Consider the following 26,727-nt stretch of genomic DNA (forward strand, 5'->3'; position numbering starts at 1 on the left):
TGTAAACATACCTAAATAAATAAGTTCTCTGTGCTTTATGAACTTATTTTAGAATATTACTGATTAGATCCTGCCATGTTTTGAAAAAAGTCTGTACGGATCCTCTAACTGAGTATTTGATTTTTTCCAATTTCAAATAGTGTAACACATCGGTTTCCCACTGACTTAAAAGAGGAGAGTTTGGATTCTTCCAGTTTAGCAGAATAAGTCTGCGTGCCAACAGTGTAGTGAATGCACTCACAATTTGTTTGTCCTTCTCCACTTTAAGACCCTCTGGAAGAACCCCAAACACAGCTGTTAATGGGTTAGGAGGGATTGTGAGTCCAAGGCTGTCTGAGAGGTAATTAAAAATTTTGGTCTCGAATAATGTTAATTTGGTGCAGGCCCAGACCATGTGACCCAGTGAGGCTGGGACTTGATTGCAGCATTCGCAGGTTGGATCATGCCCTGGAAACATTTTGGAGAGTTTTAGTCGAGACAGATGTGCTCGATTATATAATTTTAAGTTATATAATTGTATGCTTTGCGCATATGGAGCTCGAGTGAATTCTCTGCATTGCTACTTTCCACTCCTTTTCTGATATATTAATTGAACGATCTTTTTCCCAGTGTCCTCTTGGATCTTTGAAAGGGAGGGATTGTAAAATGATTTTATATATTGTAGAGATGGAGTCTAAGTCCTTGAGATTGTGCAATATTTTTTCCAGCATGGATGAAGGTGCAAGATGAGGAAAATCTGGAAGGTTTTGTTTAACAAAGTTCCTGATTTGAAGATAGTGCAAGAAATGTGTAGCTGGAATGTTAAATTTGGAATATAATTGTTCATAGGATGCAAAGACGTTGTCTATATAAAGATCTACAAGCAAGCTAATTCCAAATTTTTTCCAGATATTAAAAACTGCATATGTTTGTGAGGGTTGAAAGAGGTGGTTCTCTTGCAGAGGTGCCACAGATAGAAGCTTCTCCGTCTTAAAATGCTTTCTACATTGGTTCCAGATTCTAAGTGAGTGGTGCACAATTGGGTTATTTGTGTATTGCCGATAACGTGTGTTTATTGGAGCGCAGAGCAGGGAATACAAAGAAGTACTGCAGGATTTTACTTCTATTGCGGTCCAAGCCAGATATGCATTTCTTAATAAATTCCAAATTTTGAGTAATTTTCAAGTTTGACCAGGAAGGGGTGGTATATTTGAACCGAAACCCGAAACCAACAAAATTAATTAAAAAATGAGTGGAATGGGTAAGAAAGATTAAAAATGAGAGAGTAGCTGTAGGGAGGACGAGATTTACAGGGTTTTGGAGAGTTTGTGTAACATTTTATGAAATGGCTGTATGTACCTTTAAAAATAAAAGTTTTATGAACAGAGCAGTGTACCCATGCATGCCTTCGAGCAAATATCCCCTACCCTAAACCACCTCTTCTGGGTAGGGTGGGGGGTGACCTTGTGATCATGTATGCATGTTATCATCCAGTTGACACTCGGAACGACCACCAGGGGGCGATCTGGAGGTGACTGCCAGCATTCTTTAGGTTTGAGTGCCACTGCGCCCCTGTTGTTTTTGAAATTAAATAGTTGGCCGTTCCGAGCGTCAGCTGGATGATAACAAACATACAAGACCGCAAGACAAACACATTAGTGAGTCTTCATTGTTTGTTAATTTATTCTTATTTTTATAGTTGTGTTTTTTTTTTTAATTATATTTTTCTCAAACAATTAAAAAAAAAACACTTTATTTTCCTCCCGGGCAACGCTGGGTATTTCAGCTAGTTACTTATAAAGTTTTTATTATGAAATCTGAAAATGAACTAAATACGGGACATTTGGGTGTCCCTGAAAAGTCAGTACGGGACGGGGGACAAAGTGATCAAATATGGGACATGTCCCGTATATAAGGGACGTCTGAGAACTCTACTTGATAGCGATTAGGCAAACCAAAAATGTAATTGACTAGATGTGTTTAGACAATTCAGCTACTTCTGATTTGGCTTCAGTCAGAAAATTACGAATACAATTCTCAGGCGTGAACAAACTGTCAAAAATACGTCATTGGACGTATTTCATTTTATTATGTATGTATTGTCATATTTCATTCACAGTTCTTTGGTTTATTTTGCTTATTTATTGTTGTCCGAAATATCCCTCCATTATGAGGGCGTACCAAATTTCCGCAATCAGTCGTTAATCTACCTCGGTGCTTCCATAGAAAAAGCGTTAAAAAAACTCACTTAAAGGCAGCGCAGTCACGAGGGGACTGCTTCAGACGTTTATAATGTGAAAGTCCCCGATCTTTACGTCTGTTTTGTATATATTCATATCCTCCGTTTGGGGTCATAATTCCGTGCCTCCCACTCCAACCCCAAATTTATGACCAAGAGTTCCGAAATCCGAAGGTTGGGAACATTCCGCAACATCAAACATCTGGACACTCGGCTAAGACGCTATGTAAAGTCTGATTTCGTGCTCTCATTTTTTTTATTGTTAATCGCATGTTGTCATTGTTTAATTAATTCACTGTGTCGTTTTTATTTTGCTAAATATGAAGTAAGATCGCTTTCAAAAAAAATTTTGTAGCACATGCGTAGTAACAAAAATCGATTGCTTCTTCCTCGATAGGGAATGTCTTGTGCGTCCAATTACGTGATTTTGACAGTTTGCTCACTCCTGAGAATTGTACTCGTAAATTTTCAGATGTAAGCGTAACGTTTAGGAGCAAACATAACATTCTGTAGCGCAAGCGAAATTATAATTAACACGGGTAAAATGTAAATTTGAATTAAATTATATTTACTCCTTGTGCGCACTTGGAGCAGACTGTGCGGCGGTCGTTTAGGCGTTGCTGGGGAAATCGTGGGCTGCAAAATCAAAACAGGAGACTTGTGACCAAGAGGAACAGTAAGTACATGAATGACTTGACGTGTCCTCTGTAACAATCTGCCATAGTGTCGGTCTTGGGACAGATTTATGTGGGTGAAGTTTTCAAAGCACGTGTAATCTGACAGCAAGTCACTGTTAATAGGTAATTCATTTAACTGTCTTTGCGCTTAGCAGTCAAGGGCGTCGTCTTTATAAATAAAGGTCCTTCATATTGAAGAAATAACGTAATAAACGCGCCTCTCTTGAAAGAGTTTCAGCATCGCATTATTGGTGCGGTTTCTTCCAATCACGATGTATACACAGAGATGAAATGTGGGCCCGATATATCAACACCGGATTTTATTGGTCATGCCCTATACAAACAAACTGCTGGCAAAAATTAAAAAATGTAAAGTTATGTAAATATATTCAATTTGATATGTACGTTTTAACTAGTCTTGTATCTATTTGTTCTATATACGGTGGTCCAGATCTAAATATGCAATTTTCATTACGCTATTAAATTTATCACATAGAAAATCACCTGAAAAAATCCCTGACCATCGAGAAGTGTGCGAACTGTCTACATGAAGAATCGTCTTCGCGCCGAACTGGAATCGTCCCCGCATAAATCAAAGGCATCCAGACGATCTGGATCTGCATAAATTGATCTGGACCACCCTGTATTTTCTTAATATATTATTGTAATAATAATAATAATTAATCACATTTATATAGCGCTTTTCTCACTACTCAAGCGCTACCACACAGGGAGGACCCTGGACACAACCCCAAGATCTGCTTGCTGCCAGGCAGTAGCACCACCACTGCACCATCTGTGTCGATACTGAGAAGGCACGTTTAACGTTTTTAGGTATAGACACAACATAATAAAATCCCTTGAACTCTGAAGTTCATTCTGTGCAACTGAAAGCAACTCAATTTGTTGACATTAAAGGGCAACTGTGCCTGCCATCTTCTAGTGCTAGGAACTCCAGGCTTGGAGGGCCACAGTGGCTACAGGTTTTCATTCTAACCCTTTTCCTAATCAGTGACCAGTTTTCACTGCTAATTATCTTCTTTATAATTGCCCTGTTTTTACGGATTCAGTCCTTTAAATTGATTCTTTTCTTCATTAAATGACAGCCAAACAGAAAGGAGACGTGAAACGAACCAACAGATGACCAGCTAAACTGGGATTTCAAACTTCAACCAATTTCACTCCAACCAATCTCTTAATGAGAAGCAGATTTTTGTTGTTCATTAAACCCGTTCTTTAATTCCATGGCTTGTTGCTGCTCTTATTCTGCCACAGCAGACATTTCCAAAACTGTTGATTTTCTGTTTTTTCAAAGAACATCATCAAAATGTTTGGGTGACCTGAGACATCAACTTTACTGAGGCCTTCACCTTTCTTTATTTTCAGATATTGTGTGATGGGCACAGGTGAGCTGGTCACGTGGTGGCTCGTTTTGTGTCTCATTATTGTTTGGCTGCTAATTAAGGAAAAAGAAACAACTAAGGGACCTGAGTCAAGTTAATTAAAACTAAAGCAAAAGAAGTTAATTAGCAGCAAAAACTGTTCACTAATGATGAAGATGGTTAGAATGAAAACCTGAAGCCACTGGCCCTCCAGGACCAGAGTTCGACACCTGTGTTCTAGTGTTTGCTTTTTAAATGCACACATTTCAGTAAATTTTTCAAACTCTTCCTTATCAAACTACATTGTACCGTTACATGCAAAAAAAAAAAGATAAAAACCATCCAACAGTATTCCACTGTCTATGGTGGACATGTTAAGCCTGAAGGAACGCAGAGTGGACTTGAACAACCTGGGTGGTACGCAGCAGATGAGCTGACACAGAGGTGACAATATGCTGGGAGCTTCAGAGAACTCAAGGATAATCCACAACACGCACTTAGTGAGTAAATGTCACTTCAATCGAGACACACTCTTAATCTGAGGGAGTTTCAGTTCCACCACAGAGGATTCAGGCAAATCACGCTTGCTAACCGAGGCCAGTCTGGTCCGTACAAAGCTAAAGATGAAGCTTAGCAGATGTTGTCGGTTGAGGCTTCATGAAATTTGTGATCAACGAGAAAGAAAATCTTAGTGAGATGTTGCAAGGCTTTTATTTTATTTTTTTTAGCATATCCAATTTTGGGCGGCACGGTGGCGCAGTGGTAGCGCTGCTGCCTTGCAGTTAGGAGACCCGGGTTCGCTTCCCGGGTCCTCCCTGTGTGGAGTTTGCATGTTCTCCCCGTGTCTGCATGGGTTTCCTCCGGGCGCTCTGGTTTCCTCCCACAGTCCAAAGACATGCCAGTTAGGTGGATTGGCGATTCTAAATTGGCCCTAGTGTGTGCTTGGTGAGTGGGGGTGTTTGTGTGTGTCCTGTGGTGGGTTGGCACCCTGCCCAGGACTGGTTCCTGCCATACGCCCTGTGTTGACTGGGATTGGCTCCAGCAGACCCCCCCGTAACCCTGTGATCGGATTCAGCAGGTTGGAAAATGGATGGATGGATGGATATCCAATTTTGCTGAATTCTCATTTAAATTAATCATACGTTTTCATTTCAAAATGGCGAAGCACTGTAATCTAAACTATCCATAGAGAATAAATGACATTGAAGCTATCGCATTCGTTGCCACCTTTTTGGTCAGTGACAGGATTTTAAACATATTGCTGTATTAATCTGGTATGTTTGTTGCAGAATGATAAACTATTAACTGTTATACAGTTATATTGAAAAAGACAAGAATGAATAATATACCACGTTAAAATGATTACACTATTCATGCCTGTTGATCTTTTGAGTCAGGAAGAGACAATAGGAAAAGATCTAATAAGAAAAGTAATTTAAGATGGTGAGTTCCATAATGTTAAAGTCGTCAGTTATAAAAAGCCCTGACTCTGAGTCAGTAAACCTCAAACCCTAAAGTATCACAAAGATGCTCATAGTGGCGTAACACACAAGATAAAATGTCACCGTTAAGACCCTCTAGGATCAGCCCTGGTTGGCTTCTGTCCTTTTTGTTTTATTAATTTTATTACAATCCATACAAAGCAATCAAGTTTTTACAAAGAGAAAAATGAAGTTAGGAACAGATCAATCCCCACCCCTACAGTGTTGAGCTTTTAAACCAGATTTCAAATAAATGAATAGACAAAAAGCCGTCGGTCATTTCTGAGGTGTGACGTGTCCTGATCATATGAGGATGTGTGTTGTATCATAATAAAGAGCAGCATGTTAAACAGGCTCACTTACACACCTCCATAATTAATTATTAGACCTCTGCCTTATTAATACTCTTTTATTAGCAGTAAGATATTAAAATACAAAATGTTCTGAGGGTCTTCTAGTAAAATCGAAATTCTCCTCAAAACTGCTAAGTCTGCTCAGGCGCTCGTCTTGATGATTTTCAGTCAGATGTTTGTGCTTTCATTCAGTTCATTAAAATGTCTTATTTAGTTGAAGCCGTAATGAACTACGACATCGGTCTGCTATGGACTGCCATGGCGCCTCTCCTGCTTTCTCTTTTGTGTTATTTGAGATCAAACATCACTTCTTGATCAGCTGCTGAAAGGTCCCCCACTGTCTGTCACATGTTCTGCTATTTTATGACAGTCATATCAACTCTAAACCTTTCCATGTTGTCCAGTAACTCACCACACACCCATCAGCTTCACGCCTAAAGCTGCAGGCACACACTCTGGAGATGTTGCTTTCTGCTCCTGTGACTTGGTTTTACCAGACTAGACATTTGTTAAACATTTGAAGGTTTTGAGGAGCTGCTCACTTGTGCTTGTTACGTTTTTTTCAGTGGTTCCTCAAGCAGGATAATGCTGATTACTACTGAGCTCTGATTTTTAAAATGGTGGACATGTCTGGTGGACGAGAGCCTTTCATTTCACTTCGTACTGCTTGCTCCAACCTTACAGGCTCAGAATGACAAGAAGCCCCATTTGGTGACAAATCTGGCAGACAGTGAGATGAGGGAGACGCAGAAGAGAAAAGAGAAGAGCACACTGGTGAGCGACCTTTTATGATTTTATGAGGTTTTTTCCAGCTTTGTCATGAGCGACACAGACATACGATGGCCAAGTCAGCTGTTCTGGTAAATGCCATCCATATGATTCTCAACAGCACAAAGGGCGATGACATATTTCTGATTGTTTCTTGTACTTCTTTATTGAATGTGAACTTGTCAGGCAGGACGAGATTGTAGATATGAGCCGTGAACTATCAAAGCTTCAAAATGGTTGATTCGACTCCTGAATGAACACACGAATTAGAAAAAGATGTCATAGTTTGAGTACAAGGTGTGTGCAGCAATCAGTCCTTACAACAACAACAACCACCTTTATTTCAATGGCACATTTTTATACAAATAACGGAGCTGAAAGTGCTTCACAAGATGAGAAAGAGAAAGTTACAAGAAAGAAAGATTAAGCAAGAATACTAATGAATAAGTAACAAATAAAAATAAATCTATGCCATCTTATGAAAAAGATATACAACTAGCATAAGATATGGAAAATTAGTATACTCATGTATTAGCATAAATAAATACAGGAAAATATATAAGCAGCAACCTTAGTGCAAATATTAATGCAAGTTAGGCCTGCCAAACAAATGGTTAAATAAAGGCCCAAGTCATATTTCTTTTTTTAATTAAAGCTTAGCTGTAGCTAGAGGACCCAGGAAGGGAGGATGATGAGATAAAGACAGCTCAAGGGTGGAAGAAGGGAAAACAGCTGTTGGCTCTCAGCCGACCTAAAAATAAGCAAAGCAGAAAAATAAAAAGAATTGACAGAAAATAAGAAATATTGGTGGTTCTAATAAAAGTTAATTAGACCAGCTGCAGAAAAAGGAGTCAGGGGAAAGCAGCGAATAGGTCAGAATGATAAGAAATTATTATATAAACTGTGATTTTTTGAACTATTCGGGGCTCGACCTGATTTGGCCGAATTGGGTGGAGTCCGTTTTATTGCAATAAAACAATATACTCTGTTTGCCCATCCTCTTGACTCCTAGAGCCTTCATTCCAGGTGAAAACCTTTGCTGCGTCTTTTGCTCCGACGATTTTCTCTTCGTCAAAGAGTACCATCCTTACATACGGTATCATTATGTTAGTCTCTAAAGATGGGTCTGGTGATAAGGCCACATGGCTGGGAGGAAAGAAGAAACACAAACAAATAAAAAATCCAGTTAAGCTTAAGGGGAAAAAAAAAATCTGCAGGGGTTCCAAGGCCAAAACATCTGCCAAACTTCATTCGACATTCTACCTAACATAAATGTTCTTAAGTCGCTCCTCGTTGTTTCCAGGCTTCGTCTTAAAAGACATCGGGTCTCGTGGACAGCTGGGTCACCCACCTTCATTCTAGTGTCACAGGTGGCTACACAGGACTTTGATTCAGGTGGTGGTGAAGAGAAAAGTAGAGCTTAGTAAAGATTGCAAATCGCTGTACAGTTCGGTAATTCTATGCCTACTGTATTTAGTCTACTAAGACAACAACTAAAATGCAGCAATGGAAAAGCCAAATTTTAAAAATGGGATTTTAGCAGCTTCTTATAATGTTCCACAGTATTAGCCTGGTGAATGTCTATTGGTAAAGTATTCCAGATTTTAGGTGCATAACAGCCAAAGGCCACCTCACCATTTTTTCTAAACTTGGTTTGTGGAATTATAAGCAGACCACCATTAGCAGATGTAAGTTTTCGACTTGGGAGTATAGGGGGACAGGCACTCCAAAATAAAGGAGGGTCCGGGTTATTTAAGGCTTTATACACCATTAGTAGTATTTTGAAGTCAATTCTAAATGACACGGGTGACTGATGTAACAACGCTAAGGCTGGTGCGATGCGCTCAGATTCTCTCTTTCTAGTTAAGATTCTTGCTGTAGCAAATTGATGTCTTTTTTACGTAGTCCTGTTAAGGGAGTACATTATAGTAATCCGGTCGACTAAAAACAAAACTGTCAATTAATTTCTTGCCGCCTTGTAATGTTATAAATATAAATTTAGCAATGTTCGAGTGAAAAAATGCAGTCCTATTAATCTTGTTAATATGCAATTTAACGTTTAGCTCAGAGGCAATGATTACCCCTAAATTCTTTACCCCCACCTTGATTTTTAAGCCTAATGGATTGAGTTTATTTCTAATCCATCCATACATTATCCAACCCTCTATATCCTAACTACAGGGTCATGGAGGTCTGCTGGAGCCAATCCCAGCTAACACAGGGTGCAAGGCAGGAAACAAACCCCAGGCAGGGTGCCAGCCCACCTCAGGTTTATTTCTAATACCCTTGCTATTTCTATATTTACCAATCAATTAAATTTCTGTTTTTTTCTTATTTAGTTTGAGAAAGGTACTGCTCAGCCATTCAGAAATACTGCTAAGACAGTAGATCAAAGAGCCAAGAGCATCAGGGTTATGAGGTGATATCAATAAATAAAGAAATCACTAAATCCAGTGTGTGTCCTCCCTAAGTTGTGGGCTGGCTGATGTGCTGACTATGATCAAATGTTTATGAATTCTCTTTCTTTCGGGTCACACTGGTCATCCACATGAAAACTGAAGTCACCTACAATTAGGAACCTGTTATAATACTCACTTATTATTATAGATACTACATCTGAGAATTTCTCTATTAAAGACACCTTATGTTTTGGAGGTTTATAAACGGTCAATACGGGAGACCTTGACACTCCTTGAATAAGTATAGCAAGATACTTAAACGACAAGAAAGTACTAAAACCAGCATCATTACAGCTTTCACTTAATGTAAGAAAGTCGATTTTACAATCACTGATAAGATCATTAATCTAAAACATCTTGCTGGTTGTGCTCTTATATTTAGTAAAGCCACAGCTAAGGACGCGGAAGAGCACCACTGAATCGGAGTGTTAGGGCAGCTTGAAGTGGTAATTAAGCTATTCTCATTTCTGCTTCTTTGTGTTTATTTGTATTAAATAACCGGTAACGGCGGACTGCACGATAACGTGCAGTGAATACACTTGCCTTGAGTATTTATAGTTTTCATCCTCTTTCTCTGTACGTTTACCATTCGTTTGCTCAGAGGTTGATGCGCTTGCTGCTTCCTGAGCAGCTCTTCTTTACTTCGCCCTAGCAGCCTACTTCTTCTCTTCTTTCGTCGGCATCTTTTCGTGTTAAAACTGATTAAGTCAGTGTTTGCGTTACAATTCCTTAGTACGTTTTTTCCTTATTTTTCACTTAAGCCGGCACTTAAGTCTTCAATCTTCCTGAAGAATGATTTACGATATGAAGAGTTAGGGGAAGTGAAGGCGAAGGTGGTAGAGATGAGAACGACCCTTCTGATCGCTGCCGAGAGTTGATTCTACAATAAAATAAAATAAAAATAAAAAGAGGACTAACCTTGGAGGTCAATCATCACCCCGAAAGCGGGTAGTAGACGTCACGTAGTATATGTGTACCAAATTTCAGGTCAATAGGTCAAACGGTTTGCGACCTACAGGTGATTTAAAGTCCTGGACAGACAAATGGACAGCCACGGTAGCGTATTATATAAGGAGATGACCTACTATTATAGGGCTATTACAGTGCACATCTATAGGTGAAATAGTAATTAAGTTATTTGCATTTATACCACTTTGTCCAGGTTTTTTTTTCTCAGTTAGACAATGGTCTGTTATTATAGTTCTATTACAGTGCACATCTATAGGTGAATCCACTACAGAATTATCACATCCTAACATGGAATTATAGTAAACATTAGGACTAAAGATACATAGTCAAGAAAGATAGAGAGTACCTTTGAGATATTGTGAAAGAGTACCTGGGCACCGAATCTGTTTGGATGTAAGGTGTCACTTCTGTAAAAAAAACAGTCTTTTCCAGAAGAGGTGCCAGTTGTGATAGAAGCTGATGTTTTGCCTCTTGCAGAAGGTTTTCATCCATGCGTTTAGGGTCAGGAGTCAACTGTAGGTTTCATCTGATCTATAGAGCATTGGAAGTGGACCTGTCACAACGATTCATGCAGCTGGGGTCCTCTACTTCGTGGCCTGAATGAGGAATGTGAAGTCCATACTCAGGTATTCCGACTGTTGATATTGAATATTGTTGATGCCAGCATAGATTAAAATATTCCCAATAGTCCTGCCCTTGTGCTTCTCAAGGTCTCTCTCTAAACAACCACGTCACCACTGTAGCGGGCACGGCAGTGGAGCAAAGAGGGTTGAAGCAGAAGCGACAGGTGATTCTAGATTGAGGAAGTTGAAATGAACTTGGCTTGGGCCCCTGCCTCTATTGTCGATGTTCTGTTGTCGTCGTCTGGAATAGGAGCCAGTGTAAACTTGACTCAGGCCTAAATACGAGCTGCGCAACGCGGAGTAGAGGTAGCCAAATCAACCCTGGACATTGACGAAGTCCAGCTTTCTGATCGCTGAGATACTTTTGTCTGGCAAGAAGCTGTTCAACTTACTTCTCTAGCGATTCCAGTTCTTTTGGTAACATGTTTAGTTCTACATCATCGGTTCATTTCCCACATGTCTTGAACTAGGGGTTCTGCATTCAGAGAACTATCCATTAGACCTAGTTGTGTGTTCTTGTAGCCTCTTGGCACAAAGACATCATAAAAGAATATCCCATTATTAACCTGTTTAGGCATTGACACACCATTCATGAAGAAAAGCCAGATCTTAGTATTAAAAAATGAAAGGCATTAAGAATCAGGTGCTGTTGATTGTAGACGGCCTACAGAGAAAATACGTACAAAGCTGGAAACAGAGAAGCAAACAGAGCAAGCAAATGACAGTAGTAGTCGAGTAGGAGGTTGGTAGAATCTGTTCAAGTCAATGACCCCTGTCTGATCAGAATATCTAATGATTGCTAATTTGTTCTTAGATTTTACATTTTTTTTAAAAAATGGCTCCTCTAACCATAGACTGTAGACAATATCAGCAAAGAACGATCATTTTAAAACTTTTGATTTCTTATTTGTAGCAGGTTCAAGATGACTGCCACCTTAGTACCCAGTATGAATGTAAAGATAAGAGTTTACAGACACTACAGAACAAAAGGAATTGGCTGTTCTTAAATGTGAGACTTCCGGAGAAGACATTATAGGGCAAAGTGTATATTTGACCACAGCAGAGTCAGACATTGACATACTTAAAGTATCTATCTATCTATCTATCTATCTATCTATCTATCTATCTATCTATCTATCTATCTATCTATCTATATATGATGCCTATCTATCTATCTATCTATCTATCTATCTATCTATCTATCTATCTATCTATCTATCTATCTATCTATCTATCTATCTATCTATCTATCTATCTATCTATCTATCTATAATATAGTGCCTATCTATCTATCTATCTATCTATCTATCTATAATATAGTGCCTATCTATCTATCTATCTATCTATAATATAGTGCCTATCTATCTATCTATCTATCTATCTACTTGAGGAGAAATTTAAATCCCATCGATCAAACCTACAGCTAAATACAGCGTTTCCAAGTGTGGACCAAGGTGTCTTCTCTCAAGTTATGTTTTTTAACAGTGCAGTTGATTACAGAAGCAGAGGGATGCTTGACGTGTTTATCCAGAGGTGTTCCCAGACGAGAAATGCATGCATGTCTCCAGTGTTGTTCTTAAGAATATTAGATTATGTTGGGATGACAAGTTTGTTTTTATTTTGAAGCCAGTCATGTCTTCGCAAACTAAAGAAACTTGTACAGCTCTTGAATTGCAGCGTCAGGAGAGGACATATTTGTGTAACTTGTGTATTGAAAAGCAACAAATTCTGTCCTTTAAATGGTTAATGATGCCGTTTATACATAAGTGATTAAACCCAGAGAAAAATATATTGTTTCCTAGTGTTGAACTATGTGTCTAATCCTGATTGTTATTTTGTAGCATTGCCACATAAAAAAAGTATATATATATTTTTTTCTTCTTTTCTCTATGTAAAATCCCGTTGTCATTTAAAAAATACGGAAGATAAGATAGGCGGGTTGAATAGAGAGGACCTTTTGAGAGGTACAGGGCTGTTATTTACAATTTCCGGGAGTGCCATGGAAACAGACACACTATTTAAATAGAGGCGGGAAAAGGCAGGAAGGGAGAAAGAAAAGACAGTTTTATGGCGAAGGAGAAAAAGGACATGGCCATTCTTAGTCCAGGAGAAAGATTTGTTTTTGGGGAGCACCACAAGTCAACTGCAGTCTGGGGTGGAGTGACCCGACATTTGCGCAATAGACATATGACCGCCGACAAAATAGCGCCCATTAAAACGCGGCATCAAAATTGCGAAAGTTTCATTAAATATGAATTACTAGTTTAAAGCATATATAATAATGTTTATTTTAGAAGTCAATATTATGAGACACGGCACGCAGATAGTCCTGCGTCCTGCCCTGCATATGTAGGAAGAATTGCAGCAAGACTTCTTGATAGTTGAGCGTATTTAGACTTGCTGGCTGCCTGACTGCTGGTAAATCCGCTTTGTATACGACGCGTTATGCCAACCCTCGACTGAGTTATTTGTTCACGGCATGCCATCAGCAACACGTTCTCGCATGTTCCACATGGTGATAGGAAACAACGGGTTGGCTCGTCGATTACATCTCAATTGACCAACGTAATTGTCCTCCCAGTAATCATAAACATTCTGGAGATTTTTGGGTCTACTCTCGCTCAGTTCATCGAAAGCGGACCCAACATCTTCCAGAGGAACAAAACTCAGTGCAATTAGCATCTTTGAATACAGTTATAACCTAGCACATAATGTGTACATACGCGCACATACGCGTCCCACTCTCTTGGCCTCTCTTGCGATTTTGTCACCGCGCATTTGTCGAAAACCAGTTAGCGAGTTTGTCGGCGCTCATTTGTCTGTCGCAGTTTTGTCGGCGCTCATATGTCTATCGTGCTTTTGTCGGTGAACCGTGTTCGTAGTATATATTGGAAGTGGGGGTGTTGTAAAAGTATATTAATTATAGTTTTTTGTTTTTGCATTTTTTTTCTCTGTGTGGGTTTGTTAATATCGTTTTTATTATTATAAATCACCTTTCGGCGCTGTGGGAAGGGGTTAAAGGCAGTTTGAGGTTGTCCTACAATCTTCAGTTAAACTTAGTAAAGTGTAGCGGAAAAAATCGTTACAATTTTAACTGTGAAGATGATAACAGAAGCAGAGCTATGCTTCACATGTGAAGAGATAAATGTTCAAAGACGGGAATCACGCATCTCATGTTTTATTGAGGAAATTAGAAGAGCCTACGATCAAGTGGGGTTGAAAGGTTTGATTTGATTTAGGAGCCAGTCAGGTCTCCTTTAAAGCCAAACTAAAGAAATGTGTCTGGCAATTTAATTGCGCGAGCAGGAGAAGATGATTACAGAAGCAGAGCGTTCCTAGATATTTTAAGAGACTGATGTTGTGAGACTTGGAACACGCGTCTCAGTTGTTATTTTACTGATTTTAGAAGTGCCTACGAAATATCAGGGATGACAAGGTTGAATTTTTTTTTTAAACAAGTCATCCCTCCATTAAAGGAACCTAAAGAAACTTGTCTGGCTGTTTCATTGCACCAGCAGGAGGAGATGATTTAGGGCTATGTGGCTTTGGAGTCTCAGCACATGCTGTCCTGTTTAACAGTAAATGGCTGTGTTTATTCCAAAGAGCTTGAACCCAGAGGTAAAGGAACCCTTTCCTGGTGCTGACCAACGTGTCTCCTCTCAATTAAGTGCTGAGTTTTAACTGTGAAGTCGATTACAGAAGCTGAGCGTCCCTAGATGTTTTTAAGGGATAAGTGCCGTGAGACTTGTAACACGCCTCTCGTTTGCTTTTTTACAGACACTGGAAGTGAATAGGAAACATCAGGGATGACAACTTTGGTTTCATTTTGAAGCCAGTCATGCCACCTTTAAGGGGAACTAAACAAACTTTTCTGGCTGTTTCATTGCACCAGCAGGAGGAGACGATTTAGGGCTATTTGGCTTTGGAGTCTTGTCACATGCTGACACATGGTCATGTTTACTCAAAAGAGTTTAAACCCAGATCTAAGTGAACCATTCCCTGGTGTTTACCAACTTGTCTCCTCTCAATTAAGTGCTGAATTTTAATTTCAACATATGCTATTTGATGGTGGGGCTTTTGTAGGGTGGCTTGCATGAGTCATTCCTACTTGATTTGAGGTAGAGCTATAGGTGGGTCACAATCAGACATAGGAGCAATTGAAGGATGCACTCTGTTCTTGTGAATCAAACCGTTTTCAGCAACTTGTGGAGCAGGACAGTGACTCTGAAAACCCTGAGGTGGTAGGCAGGTGTGTGGTGGGCTTAGTCTATAAAGGGATTGTAATGCAGGTTTGCTCTGGGAGCAGGCACTGTTGTACTGTGTATTGTCTTCTGGGTCCACAGGTGGGGGTATCCCCTGAAAGTGTGGATAGGCCCTTGGCCAGAGGGGGGATGGATCTACAGTAGATGTTGGAACAAATAACATACAGTAAATGAAGGTTAGGTACAGACCCCCGTGACCCTGTGTTAGGATATAGCGGGTTGGATAATGACTGACTGATCTATTCTGCGGTCAAATGTCGAACTGACAAGGTAGACGTCTCTGAAGGTCTTCCTGTGCTGCCCAGCCATCCAGGTAAAATATTATAGTAGGATAGACAGGTATAGGTTTATGGGACATTGGAACTCTTTCTGGAAAAGACGGCACCTGTCTCGCTGTGATGGCTTACATTGGGTCAGAAGGGGTATCAACATATTGAAGACGGATATCAGTAGGTTAGTCGAGGATTAGGGGCCAGGAAAGGCCACCACAATGAGAAAGAAATAGTGATGCAGCTGTTTTGAACATTTACAAAGACACCACCACATCCCTGTCTTCATGTCAAATGTGACCAAAAATAACTCTAAAGCCTCTTTTTTTTTCCTGTAAATCAGTCCTTCCTCCAGCACAGACTGTATGGCCTCAACATGAAGTGCCTTTAGGCAAACATAAGCGTCTGCAAAGGGAACTCTACGCTTAGTGAGGTTGATGATTTGGTTACATGAATTGGAACCCTGATGCCTCTGTTTTGGTTTTCAAGTGAAATAAAGATGGTATTTTCAAAATCAACCCAAAATAGGGTTTCATTTCCGTTGGATGATAATGTCGTTCATGTCTTCTTAAGTCTGTAGAAGTAGCAAATATGGAATGGCAAGAACTGCAAATTAACTGTCCTTCAGATGGTGTTTTAATTGAAGTGTCCTCATTATTACATAAACGCATCTTCGTTTGTTCACTTAAAAGCACTTTTGTTTGGCCTATTAAAAAAGACTGACACCCAGATATTACAGGATATTATCAGACTGCGATATAAACTTTGCATTTGCTATTATTTTTAAACAAGGAGCACTGGCCAGCGAGAGTCATACGTAAAAATCGAATACGTTCAGTGCTCGAAAAAACACTTTTAAACAGGGAGAAATAATTACAAAAGTGCCCCCTTATGGTCAAAAAAGAAAGATTTATGGTAAAAATTGCAATTTAACTGCCATACAGAACTAACACGCAACATTTGCCATTGCTTATAATTCAAACATTGCAAACAAAAAGCACATATTGTGGTGTAATGCGGTTTAAATTCAGAAGAAGGAAAAAAAATGTGTTACAACACCAACTGCACTTGCTTAATGGATCCTGTCTATTCAACAGACTCTATAGTCATGAACGTCCTGCTTCATTAAAGTTCTGTACTGCACTGCTCAGCCCGGCGTGCTGTGGAGTGCGTGAAGGCACCTCAGTAACCTGTGATGCGAGGCATACTGAGACACAGGCCTGTGAGATCTCTATTGTCCCGTTACACTGTCCTGTACATGCGTGGCAGTGGCCCGGAAAACGTTACAGTAAAGTACAGTTAATGTTTTAACCCCTCTATGATTTTGGCTTTACTTTTTCCCCTTCTAAATCTTATTTAAACGGAGGACGTTTTGTGTTTCAAAGTTTTATTAGATGTTGGTGAAAAAGGGGCGTTTCTGTACTTCCATATTCGAAGCCTATTGGAGATTTGAGTAACGGGCGTTTCTTTCTGTTTGCTTCTAAATTCGATTGGATATTAGACTAAATGGCGTTTCTGCTCCGCCCCTTTTGGCTGTCAGTAAAACTCTGAACGCCGCCGGTCAGCGCCCACTTACTGTTTAAGCGAGGAAAGAGGATTTGAAAAAATGTTTGAATCGGCCTGCTGTTGATATTCGTTTTACAAAAAACATATTGTAACGAGTAAGTAAACAAGGATGAGCTAATTGACAAGTAGCGAGCTAAATCTTCTATTTTGTTAATTAATCATATAGAACATAAGAACAAGAAATGTGTCAAACGAGAGAACACTCAGTCCATCAAGTGCGTTTCTTTAGCTATGAGCTTGTTTTCCAGTATTTATCTTTTAGTGTTTATGTGGATATAATTTTGTGTCCAATATCATATTCCCTGCTGTTTTTTCTGAATTCCTGTAACGCTCTTTGAGCATCGGAAATGTGCTATATAATTAAAATGTACAATTATTATTATATTGTTGTAGTTATTTGTATTTACCTCACTTTAAAAATGCATAATGACCAGTTTGCTTATAATGAGTAAATCTGTTTTCCCTTTTATTACAGGTAACATTTTCTTCTGATGACGGTAAGAGAGGGATTCGAAGCCGCCGCCTGTTCCATTTTGGTTGGTGGGTCCGGAGGTGTTTATCCTGCAGAGCTACTACCCGAGTCCTTTTTTGCTTTGGAGTTTCAGCACTTTTAACAACTGATTCCTCTGTCGACAATTCAAATAAAAGAGTTATGCTGCTCGTCATTCTTCTGCACCCCCCCTCTTCGACTCGGGGGCGGGGCGCCCCTTTGCTCGTCCGTCGGTCGGTCTCGATCGCGGGGCCGACTCGGTCTTAGCTGACGGGGTTATTTGCGTATTTTGCTGTGCCACCACGGGGGTCCCCTTTAGAGGAAGGGTATAGAAAGAATTTATACTGTTAACTCTTCGGTGGCCACAGCAAATAAACAGGCCGCTTTCTATTTAACTTGCTCATATGATTTTGGGGGGTTTGAGAGACGCGAACCTGCACTTCTCTACGCCGTATGAGTGAGTGGATCACCCGCTTGAGCTACCGATACTGACTGCATAGCAATGCAACCAGACGCATTTAATATTAGCGACAGGTCTGTGGATCCCATAAATAAAGGACCCCGTATCTCGTTTGGAGAGGACGGCGCTCGAACCCTGCACCTCCGCCCATTACCGAAAGAATCGAATCGGCTTTTCTATCTCGGTGAGCTAACTCTCCGGCTGTATGTTATAAGAAATCTTTTATATCACTGACAGAATGGACGGCGCTGCAAATAAACAGATGGTGTGCAAGTTATGTGAGGTGAATCCTTGAGCTCAGGCCCTCCATCGGCTCGGGTCTGCCCCTTTGAACGGGATGGTCGGTCTGTTTCAGCCGTTCTCATTTGGCGATCTCGCAGTGACGGCCCCATTAGCGGTGTAGTCTGGAAATTATTTTTATCGCCAACCCCATCATATAAAAAGACTACTTTTGACTTTAACATCCCTCATCTTGCGGCGGGACTCGAACTCGCACAATTCGCGGGGGTTACCTCAGTGGTCTACCAGGTTGAGCTACCGCAGCTGACTGACCAAAACAGAAGCCAGTCGGCCTTTATACCAGCGACAGGTCAGCGGGGCCCTTAAATAAAGTGCTTCCGTACTACGACTGGACAGGCCCGTATTATACCGGGTGGGGTGAATTGGCCGTTTATCCAGGCGAGCTAATCATTTGCTGCGAAGTGCAAGAAGTCTTTAATGTTATTGGAAGATGGAGGGCCCTGTAAACTGCCAATTAATAAATAATCTGAAGTAAATCCAATATGGCGGGTACGGGGGCTTGAACCCGAGGCTTCCATCTAGAAAGGAGCGCTATTCCTCCTGAGCTACTCGCGGACTCTTTGTTACCCGTAACGGCTCCCATGTGACGTGCGACACCGGACGAGTGAAAGGGGACCCAGTAAGCGACGTTGTCGTGCTGGGGACGAAATCCGCTCGTTACAATCTGTTCAAGTAAACGGAATGCTAACAGCAGAGCGAGTTAAATATCTTTCAAATCCTAGCGTTGTGCTTTATAGTGGGGTCTGTAAAAGTCGCCTTGGATTAAAGCATCAGCCAAGTAAGAACTAATAATACGCATATTGTGCTTAAAGAGCCCCACTTTGATATTACATCCCCGAGGCTGTATGAGCGCAAATCCCCCCCACTAATACGGTGTGACCCTGAGCGACTTAATTCAATTACCAGTGCTGCTCCTGAACAAAGAAAAGGAGGTAATTGTATCTCACCCTGGGCGAAGAAGTTAAGTAAATATTAATAATTTAGCCCAACGACTTTAATGATTAAGTAAATGAGAATGAGCTGATCGAGGAATGGCAGGCTGGGTCTTCTTTTTTAATTGTTCATCTTTGTGTTTCTTATTATTTATGTTTATTTAATGCTTTATGTGAATATTGTTTTTTATCCCATATTATATATTTCCTGTTTTTTATTTTGTATTTGTATGTATAAAGCAACATGGGAAAGGCACTATATAAATAAATGTATTACTATTAAATTTGTGTAATTGTTAGCATTTGCTTACCTTTAAAAATACTGAATAGCCAGTTTTCTTATTTTTATTATTATTAATTGTAAACAATTGGTGTCTGTTCTTTCTTACAATAAATGTCGCAAAGCAGCTTTTCTTTTGATGTGGCTAAGAGGTGAAATCTGAGCCCACTGCCTCTTCGGTCCTGACTGGTGGTCTGATGCAGGGCTTCTCCTTGGACCCCCGTTACACTGGGACTGCAACACTTTTTAGAACCAATCTGTCTGTTGACGCTGCAAATCAAACATTGAGTAATGCTTACCATCATTCATCTGGAGCCCCTTCGACTTGGGCTCCATTGCAGGGCCGTCTCTTTGTTTGGGAGGGTTGGGTCGTTCTGTCAAAGTCTCAACCCCTGAGCCAAAGCCGCCTGGCTGACAGCCTGTTGAATTCGGATCTCCTTTTAGATGATGACATGCAGGGCCGGCCGGCCGGGGGTCTCACTTCATCTTCTTTAACCAGCCCATTCAGTGTTCCGGCAAAAGCGTTGCCACTCATTGTGCGGTGTTTTTGTCGATTTTTTTTAAATGAGATATTGGATGGGTGATTTCTGTTTAATGATGAGGGTGAGTGTATCACGGGCAGTGGTGGCAAAGATGTTAACGTCAGACACCAGCAAGTATGGATCCAACCAGACCTTTTTTTAGCTAATCCTTGGAAGCAGTAAGATCACCACACTCATAAACTCTTATTTTAGATTTATTTTTGATATCTCCTGATGTAGACTGTATTTCATCTATCCATTCTGAAAGTTTAAAAGTTCAGGGACTTCTTGCTTTGCGTATTTTTTTTTAAATACTGTATAAGTCACTACTTGAACTGGGTTGATAACAGTAATAGCTGAAATAAAGATGACGGTTTTTCCACACTGCATCTTTACAACCATGCCATGTACATAAAATACTGAACATCTGTTCCAGGTATGCCAAGTCAGCGAGAGGGACGTATAGGAAGTAGGCATTGACTACAGGCGCATCTTCAAAAAAAAAAAATTTACGTACTGCAATTTTGCATATATACCACAAGAGGGCAACAAGATGCCAATTTTGCCTTTTGTTGTTAATCATCATTTACCATTTGTCTCGTTTCTTTCTTTGTCTTTTCATTTGATATTGCACCAGATGACAATATTATACACTGCTTAATGAAAGTCTAGTCGTTCTTTCCTTTTTTTCATTCATATAGCGTCTTTCATATTAGACACTATTATGGAGCTCTAAATAACTTCAATATTTCTTTTGTTCACATAGCGCCTTTTGCACTGGACACTATTATATAGCACTTAACGATTCTTCCATACTTTCTTTTTTTTTTCATTATATTACCTGTCAGTGTGGACACTAATGTATGGCACTTGAATCGCATACAGTTATGCTTAGTTAGACAGAGACGTATTTTTTTGATCAGAAGCGCGTCTTCTAAAAATTATTTTTATGTACTGGAACTTTCTATGGCTACCAGAAGAGGGCGACCAGACGTCAACTTTACCTTTTGTTATTTCTGATCTACATTTGCCATTTCTTTCTTTCTTATAGTGCCTTTCATATTGCTCACTATTATATAGGACTTACTGACTGCCCAATCTGTATTTATCTTTCGTATTGCACCTTTCATATCGGATAATATTATACAGCTGTGAATGACTGTCCTGTCGTTCTTTCTTATAGTGTCTTTAATTGAGGTTACTATAATACAGCCCATAATAACTGTTATATCGTCCTTTCTTTATTTCATAGACTTTTTGTTTTAACAAAAAGCACATCTTCAAAAAAGAATTTTTATATCTTAAATATTAACCATGGCTACCAGAAGAGGGCGACAAGACACCAAGTTTAGTCGTTCAGTCATTATCCAACCCGCTATATCCTAACACAGGGTCACGGAGGTCTGCTGGAGCCAATCCCAGCCAGCACAGGGTGCAAGGCAGGAACAAACCTCAGGCAGGTCGCCAGCCCACCGCAGGGCACACGCACACACACACCAGGGACAATTTAGGATCGCCAATGCACCTAACCTGCATGTCTTTGGACTTTGGGAGGAAACCCACGCAGACACGGGGAGAGCATGCTGACTCCACGCAGAGAGGACCCGGGAAGCAAACCCAGGTCTCCTACCTGTGAGGCAACAGCGCTACCCACTGTGCCACCCTGCCGCCCGACATCAAATTTACCTTTTGTTATTTGTCTTCTCCTTTTACATTACACTCCTTTCTTTCTTTCTATATAGTGCCTTTCATATTGGACACTATTATGTACGTCTTAATGACTGTTAATATTTCTTTCCTTCATATAGCATCTTTTACACTGGATACTATTATGTAACTCTAAATTACCTTTCTATCACTTTTTTAGTTTAGTTCTTTTTCATATAGTGCCTTTCAAAGGGGACACTAATGTCTAGCAGTTGTAACACACAATGATATGCTGAGTATTTGAGAGAGAATTTTTTTTAAATTAGGTGCATCTTTTTACAATATTTATGTACTGCATCTTTGTAGTTCTACCATGAGAGCGATAAGATGTGAATTTTGCCTTCTGTTGTTTGTCATCACCATTCCCCATTACTCTCATTTCTTTCTTTCTGTATTTTTTTCTTTTATATGGCACCTTTCATATGGGACAGGCTGAGATTTTGATGAGGCCGTAACATGCTAAAAGACAAAGGTAATGTAAGATGGGCCAAGCAATAAGGCTGCCAATGGGCAAAGCAAACAGTGGCCTGATAAACAGGCCAAAATGAAAGTGTGACAGATGGCCAGGACCATTACCCGGCCAGGATGCCAGCTGGGTGGAAGGGTCAAGGGAGAGAACATGTTTGGGACAGTATCTCCCCCGAGATGCTAGAGGCCAGCTCTCCTGGGTTGGCACAACACCACGGATTCCCACAGGGCATGCTGGGAGTTGTAGTTGGGAGCAGCCCTGTTGGGTCCCGTGGGTGCCGCTAGGGGGTGCTGCTGGGTCCTTGGAGGAACTTCTTCTGTCACACCCAGAAGTGCAGGTGGTTGGCACCACACTTCTTGGTTGCTTCTGGGAACCAATAACATACCCAAGGATGAGCCGGGCCAATGTGCATGCACACATACACACACACACACACCGTTGGCAAGGGGTAATGCAAGTGCCTAAGCAGTTTATTTTAAAACAAAACAAACAGAGCCCAAAGTGCAGTGCAGTCCAATTAAAAAATAATCCATAAAATGATGTGCGAAGTGAAGGCTGAAATGTGCAACAAATAAGTTCAATAAAAACAAGGCTAAAATCATGGCAGGAATCTGCCCAACTCTCTCTCTCTCTCTCTCTCTCTATCTCTCTCTATATATATATATATAAAATCCAACGTCTGTCTGTCTGCTGCTTTTCATGACAGAACCACTTAACCGATTTAGATTGGGTTTTTTTCTCTAATTTGCTTGAGCATTCCTGTTGATTTTGCGACTTCTCTCATCGCCTTCTTAAGTATCATAGTTTGCTAGCAGGAGCGATTTATTCACGCGAATCCAAGAGACAGGCTGCGGGCCGAGGTGGGGGGGGAAGCGTGACGTCAGGAGTGGGGGGCCCTTCACCCTCACACGCCACTCTCCATTCGAGTCGCTGCACCTCTCGCCACGTGTTGATGTTTACAGGTTGTCCTTTTTCACTTGTTTCTGGAGGGAGCCACGGGGGACAGCTACTCAGTACTAAAGTATTGGTTAATGCCCGAGTCACCCATGTATAGGTTACTGTGATGCTATTTTACCTGGCATCCCACAAAAATTTACAACATATTCATAATTCTGCTGCTAGGATAATAACCAGCTGTTCTACATCCACTGAACATATCACACCTACTCTCTCTCAGCTTCACTGGCTCTCTTCTTCTTCTTTCGGCTGCTCCCGTTAGGGGTCGCCACAGCAGATCATCTTCTTCCATATCTTTCTGTCCTCTGCATCTCGTTCTGTTACACCCATACTGCCAACATTCAAAGTTCCTACCCTCAGTTCCACTCTCTTTACTTTCCTCCTCTCCTCCTGCCACCGGACATATCCCCATCCCCTTTTTCTTCTCCTTCTTCTTCTTCTTCTTCTTCAGCCAACAGTAGCCCAATTTCCGCCAGCACTCTGTTGGCAGTCGTTGTTAACCCGGGACTTGACCAAAATTGGAAATTTGAATTGTTGTCCGCATATGGATTTGGCAAAATTTTACACCGGTAAATTTTGTCTTCCTGACATAACCCTCCCCATTTATCCGGGCTTGGGACCGGCATGAAGAAACACATTGGTTTGTGCATCTCCTGTGGCTGGGTTTTACTTCACTGGCTCCCTGTTTAGTACCGAATACAATATACAATACCGCTCTGAACATTTAATTCTCTCCACAGTCTCGCTCCTGCCTACCTCACTGATCTCCTCCAGACTGACACTCCTCTCGCTCCCTCAGATCCTCATCTGCAGCTCGACTTTCTGTACCACACGTCAGACTCTGTGCTATGGGAGCTCGAGCATCTCTTCTTGCGCTCCTCAACTCGGGAATTCTCTTCCCTCTCCTATCAATCAACTCGACTCAATAACACATTTTAGAAATGCCCTCAAAACTTACCTCTTCAAACTGGCATACCAATTATGACTTTAACACGGTTACTGCATTTTATCTTTGTTTGTTTGCTACTACCTCTGTACCTTATTGCTATTTGATTTTATCATCCTCTTTGTTTTTATATCTTATTACTGTTGTTTAATATTATTGTAAGGTGTCCTTGAATGTCAAGAAAGGTGCCGATTAAATAAAATGTATTATTAATATTTCAAGCAAACACAGGCCCCAGTGCTGCATTCTAAAAATCTAAATCTCCTCTACTTACCCTGGACGGGATCCTTCAGCCCGAGTAGACATCCTTCCGACAGACACAGTCAACCCTTTAACTGGGCTCGGACCCCTTCAGCCGTCACAGACTCCACTTCTCCAACTTCTGTAAAAGGAATGATCGGTCACTCTTGCCCCACATACCCCCTTTCAAGATCGCTCTGCAGGAGCGACCCTCAGTCTCCTCTTCAGTGGCCGCCACACTCTCGTCTCCGGGGACTCTCTTCCCAGCCGCTTGCCTCCACTCCTCTTCACACCAGCTCTTCTCCCAATCCTTCCTACTCTCAAAACCCTTTAACCCCCAGCTTTTCTTTTTCGCGCCTCCTCTTCTATCCCCATGCTGTTTGCCGTGCAGACTCTTGTTGCAGCCTCGATTGGATGCAGGAGGTGTGAATGAAGCGCTTGACTGAGCCGCTCGCATTTGCATGTGAATGATCAGCCAAGTACCCCAATCAGCCTTAGAGTGGTCCATGCACATTAAACAGCATGCTGCCTGCACGCTCTGGGACTCCTGATTATTTATTTATTTAATAATAATGATAATAATTCTTTGCATTTATATAGCGCTTTTCTCACTACTCAAAGCGCTCTGCAATTACAAGGGCCCAACAGAACAGAGTCCCTTTTTGGCATTTAGTGCAGATCCCTAGCCTCAGAGCCACCACTCCACCTACAACAGCACTGAGCACAACACATAACCCAAGTCTAGATGGGCTGCCCATCCACTGCAAGGCTCGTCTCCCTCACACTCATAACTGGTGTGGCTGGGGCTGGAGCCCGGCCGGAAGCCCAGGAGGACCGGAGGAGGGCTTGTGCCTCCTCCAGACCACGAGGGGCCGTCCGCTCTGGTTATGTTGGGGGCCTCGGGTAAAGGGCTTGGAAGCCCAGCCCTGTAGGGACCCGTGGCCAGTGCCAGGCGGCGCCCCAGTGACTGAATATCCCGGAAAGATGACAGGGGACACCCGGACGGCTTCCGGGTGCGCAGCCGTCACTTCCGCCACACTGGGGCGTGGCTACGGAGGAGTCCCGGGAAGCAGCTGGAGCCCATCCGGGTTCCTATTTAAGGGGCCGCCTCCCTCCAGTCATTGGCGAGAGTCGGGTGGAAGAGGACGGAGCTGACAGAGAGGACGGGAGGCGGCCAGGAAGGCACAAAGACTGTGAGGCCTGGACATTTGGGAAGCGGTGCAAGAGGCACTGGGGTTTGTGGTGCACGTGACTTTATTTGTAAATAGTGTAAATAAACAGTGTGTTGGGTGAAACAACGATGTCCGTCTGTGTGTGTCTGGGCCAGCGTCCACACTGGCTAAATCTGAATTACTAACTAACCTAACATGCATGTCTTTGGGGACGTGAGAGAAAACTTCTGGTAGATTTTAGAAGACCAGTGACTTGGCAGCCTGGACACTGGATCGATGAGGCAGAGCACTGTGTCACACGTTTATAATTAAAATGAAATCTAAATCAGTTTTTGCTGTTCAATGAACCGAATGTGACATTGCATTAAGCTGCTGTTGCCCAGTTTAACTGATTTGCTTGGTATACTGTTTTGCCTTGGTAGAGTTCTATATCTGCGGTGGGTTGGTGCCCGTCCGGGGTTTGTTTCCTGCCTTGCGCCCTGTGTTGGCTCCAGCAAACCCCCGTGACCCTGTAGTTAGGATATAGCGGGTTGGTTAATGGATGGATGGATGGAGTTCTATATTCCTCTGCTTTGCCCTTTTGTATTCTTTCTTGTGTAGACTTTATCAGAATACCTCAAGTCCCGTAGACGTACCATTTTGTATTTTGTACTTTGTAACTTCTCCCCACCTTCCCTCCTACATCTGTAGCCTCAGGCAATTAGACAGAGTAGAAGGACAAGGAGGAGTTAAGTTACAATTTTAAATAATGTATTATTGATAATATTCATAAAATAATAATAAGCAAAGTACATGGCAACCATACAACCTGATAAATGCTGGATGTGTGGTTTCAGGCATCACACAGACGTGTAGTTACTTACAAGTAATCATTTCTTGTCAGCTTTCTTCAGGACAGGCCGCATGGCTGTCTCAACAACAACAACAATAATATTTATTTCTATAGCACATTTTCATACAAATGATGTAGCTCAAAGTGCTTTACAAAACGAAGAAAAAGAGACAAAAGACAAAATATAAAAAATAAAATTAGGCAATACTATCCATCCATTATCCAACCTGATACATCCTAACTACAGGGTCATGGAGGTCTGCTGGAGTCAATCCCAGTCAACACAGGGCACAAGGCAGGAAACAAACCCTGGGCAGGGTGCCAGCCTACCGCAGGGCACACATACACCCGCACATCAAGCACACACTAGGGACAATTTAGGATCGCCAATCCA

General features: G+C 41.3%; 1 long non-coding RNA gene across 1 annotated transcript; it reads left to right on the plus strand.

Moving 5' to 3' along the window:
- The first annotated feature begins 2,621 nt into the window (after positions 1-2,621).
- LOC120516882 lies at positions 2,622-19,392 on the plus strand. The gene is made up of 3 exons (XR_005630933.1): positions 2,622-2,894; positions 6,796-6,885; positions 17,503-19,392. It is a non-coding gene; the product is annotated as an uncharacterized LOC120516882 (long non-coding RNA).
- Positions 19,393-26,727: the final 7,335 nt, after the last annotated feature.

Source organism: Polypterus senegalus, chromosome 16 (assembly GCF_016835505.1).
Source record: "Polypterus senegalus isolate Bchr_013 chromosome 16, ASM1683550v1, whole genome shotgun sequence".
In the NCBI taxonomy this organism is placed as follows: Eukaryota; Metazoa; Chordata; class Cladistia; order Polypteriformes; family Polypteridae; genus Polypterus; species Polypterus senegalus.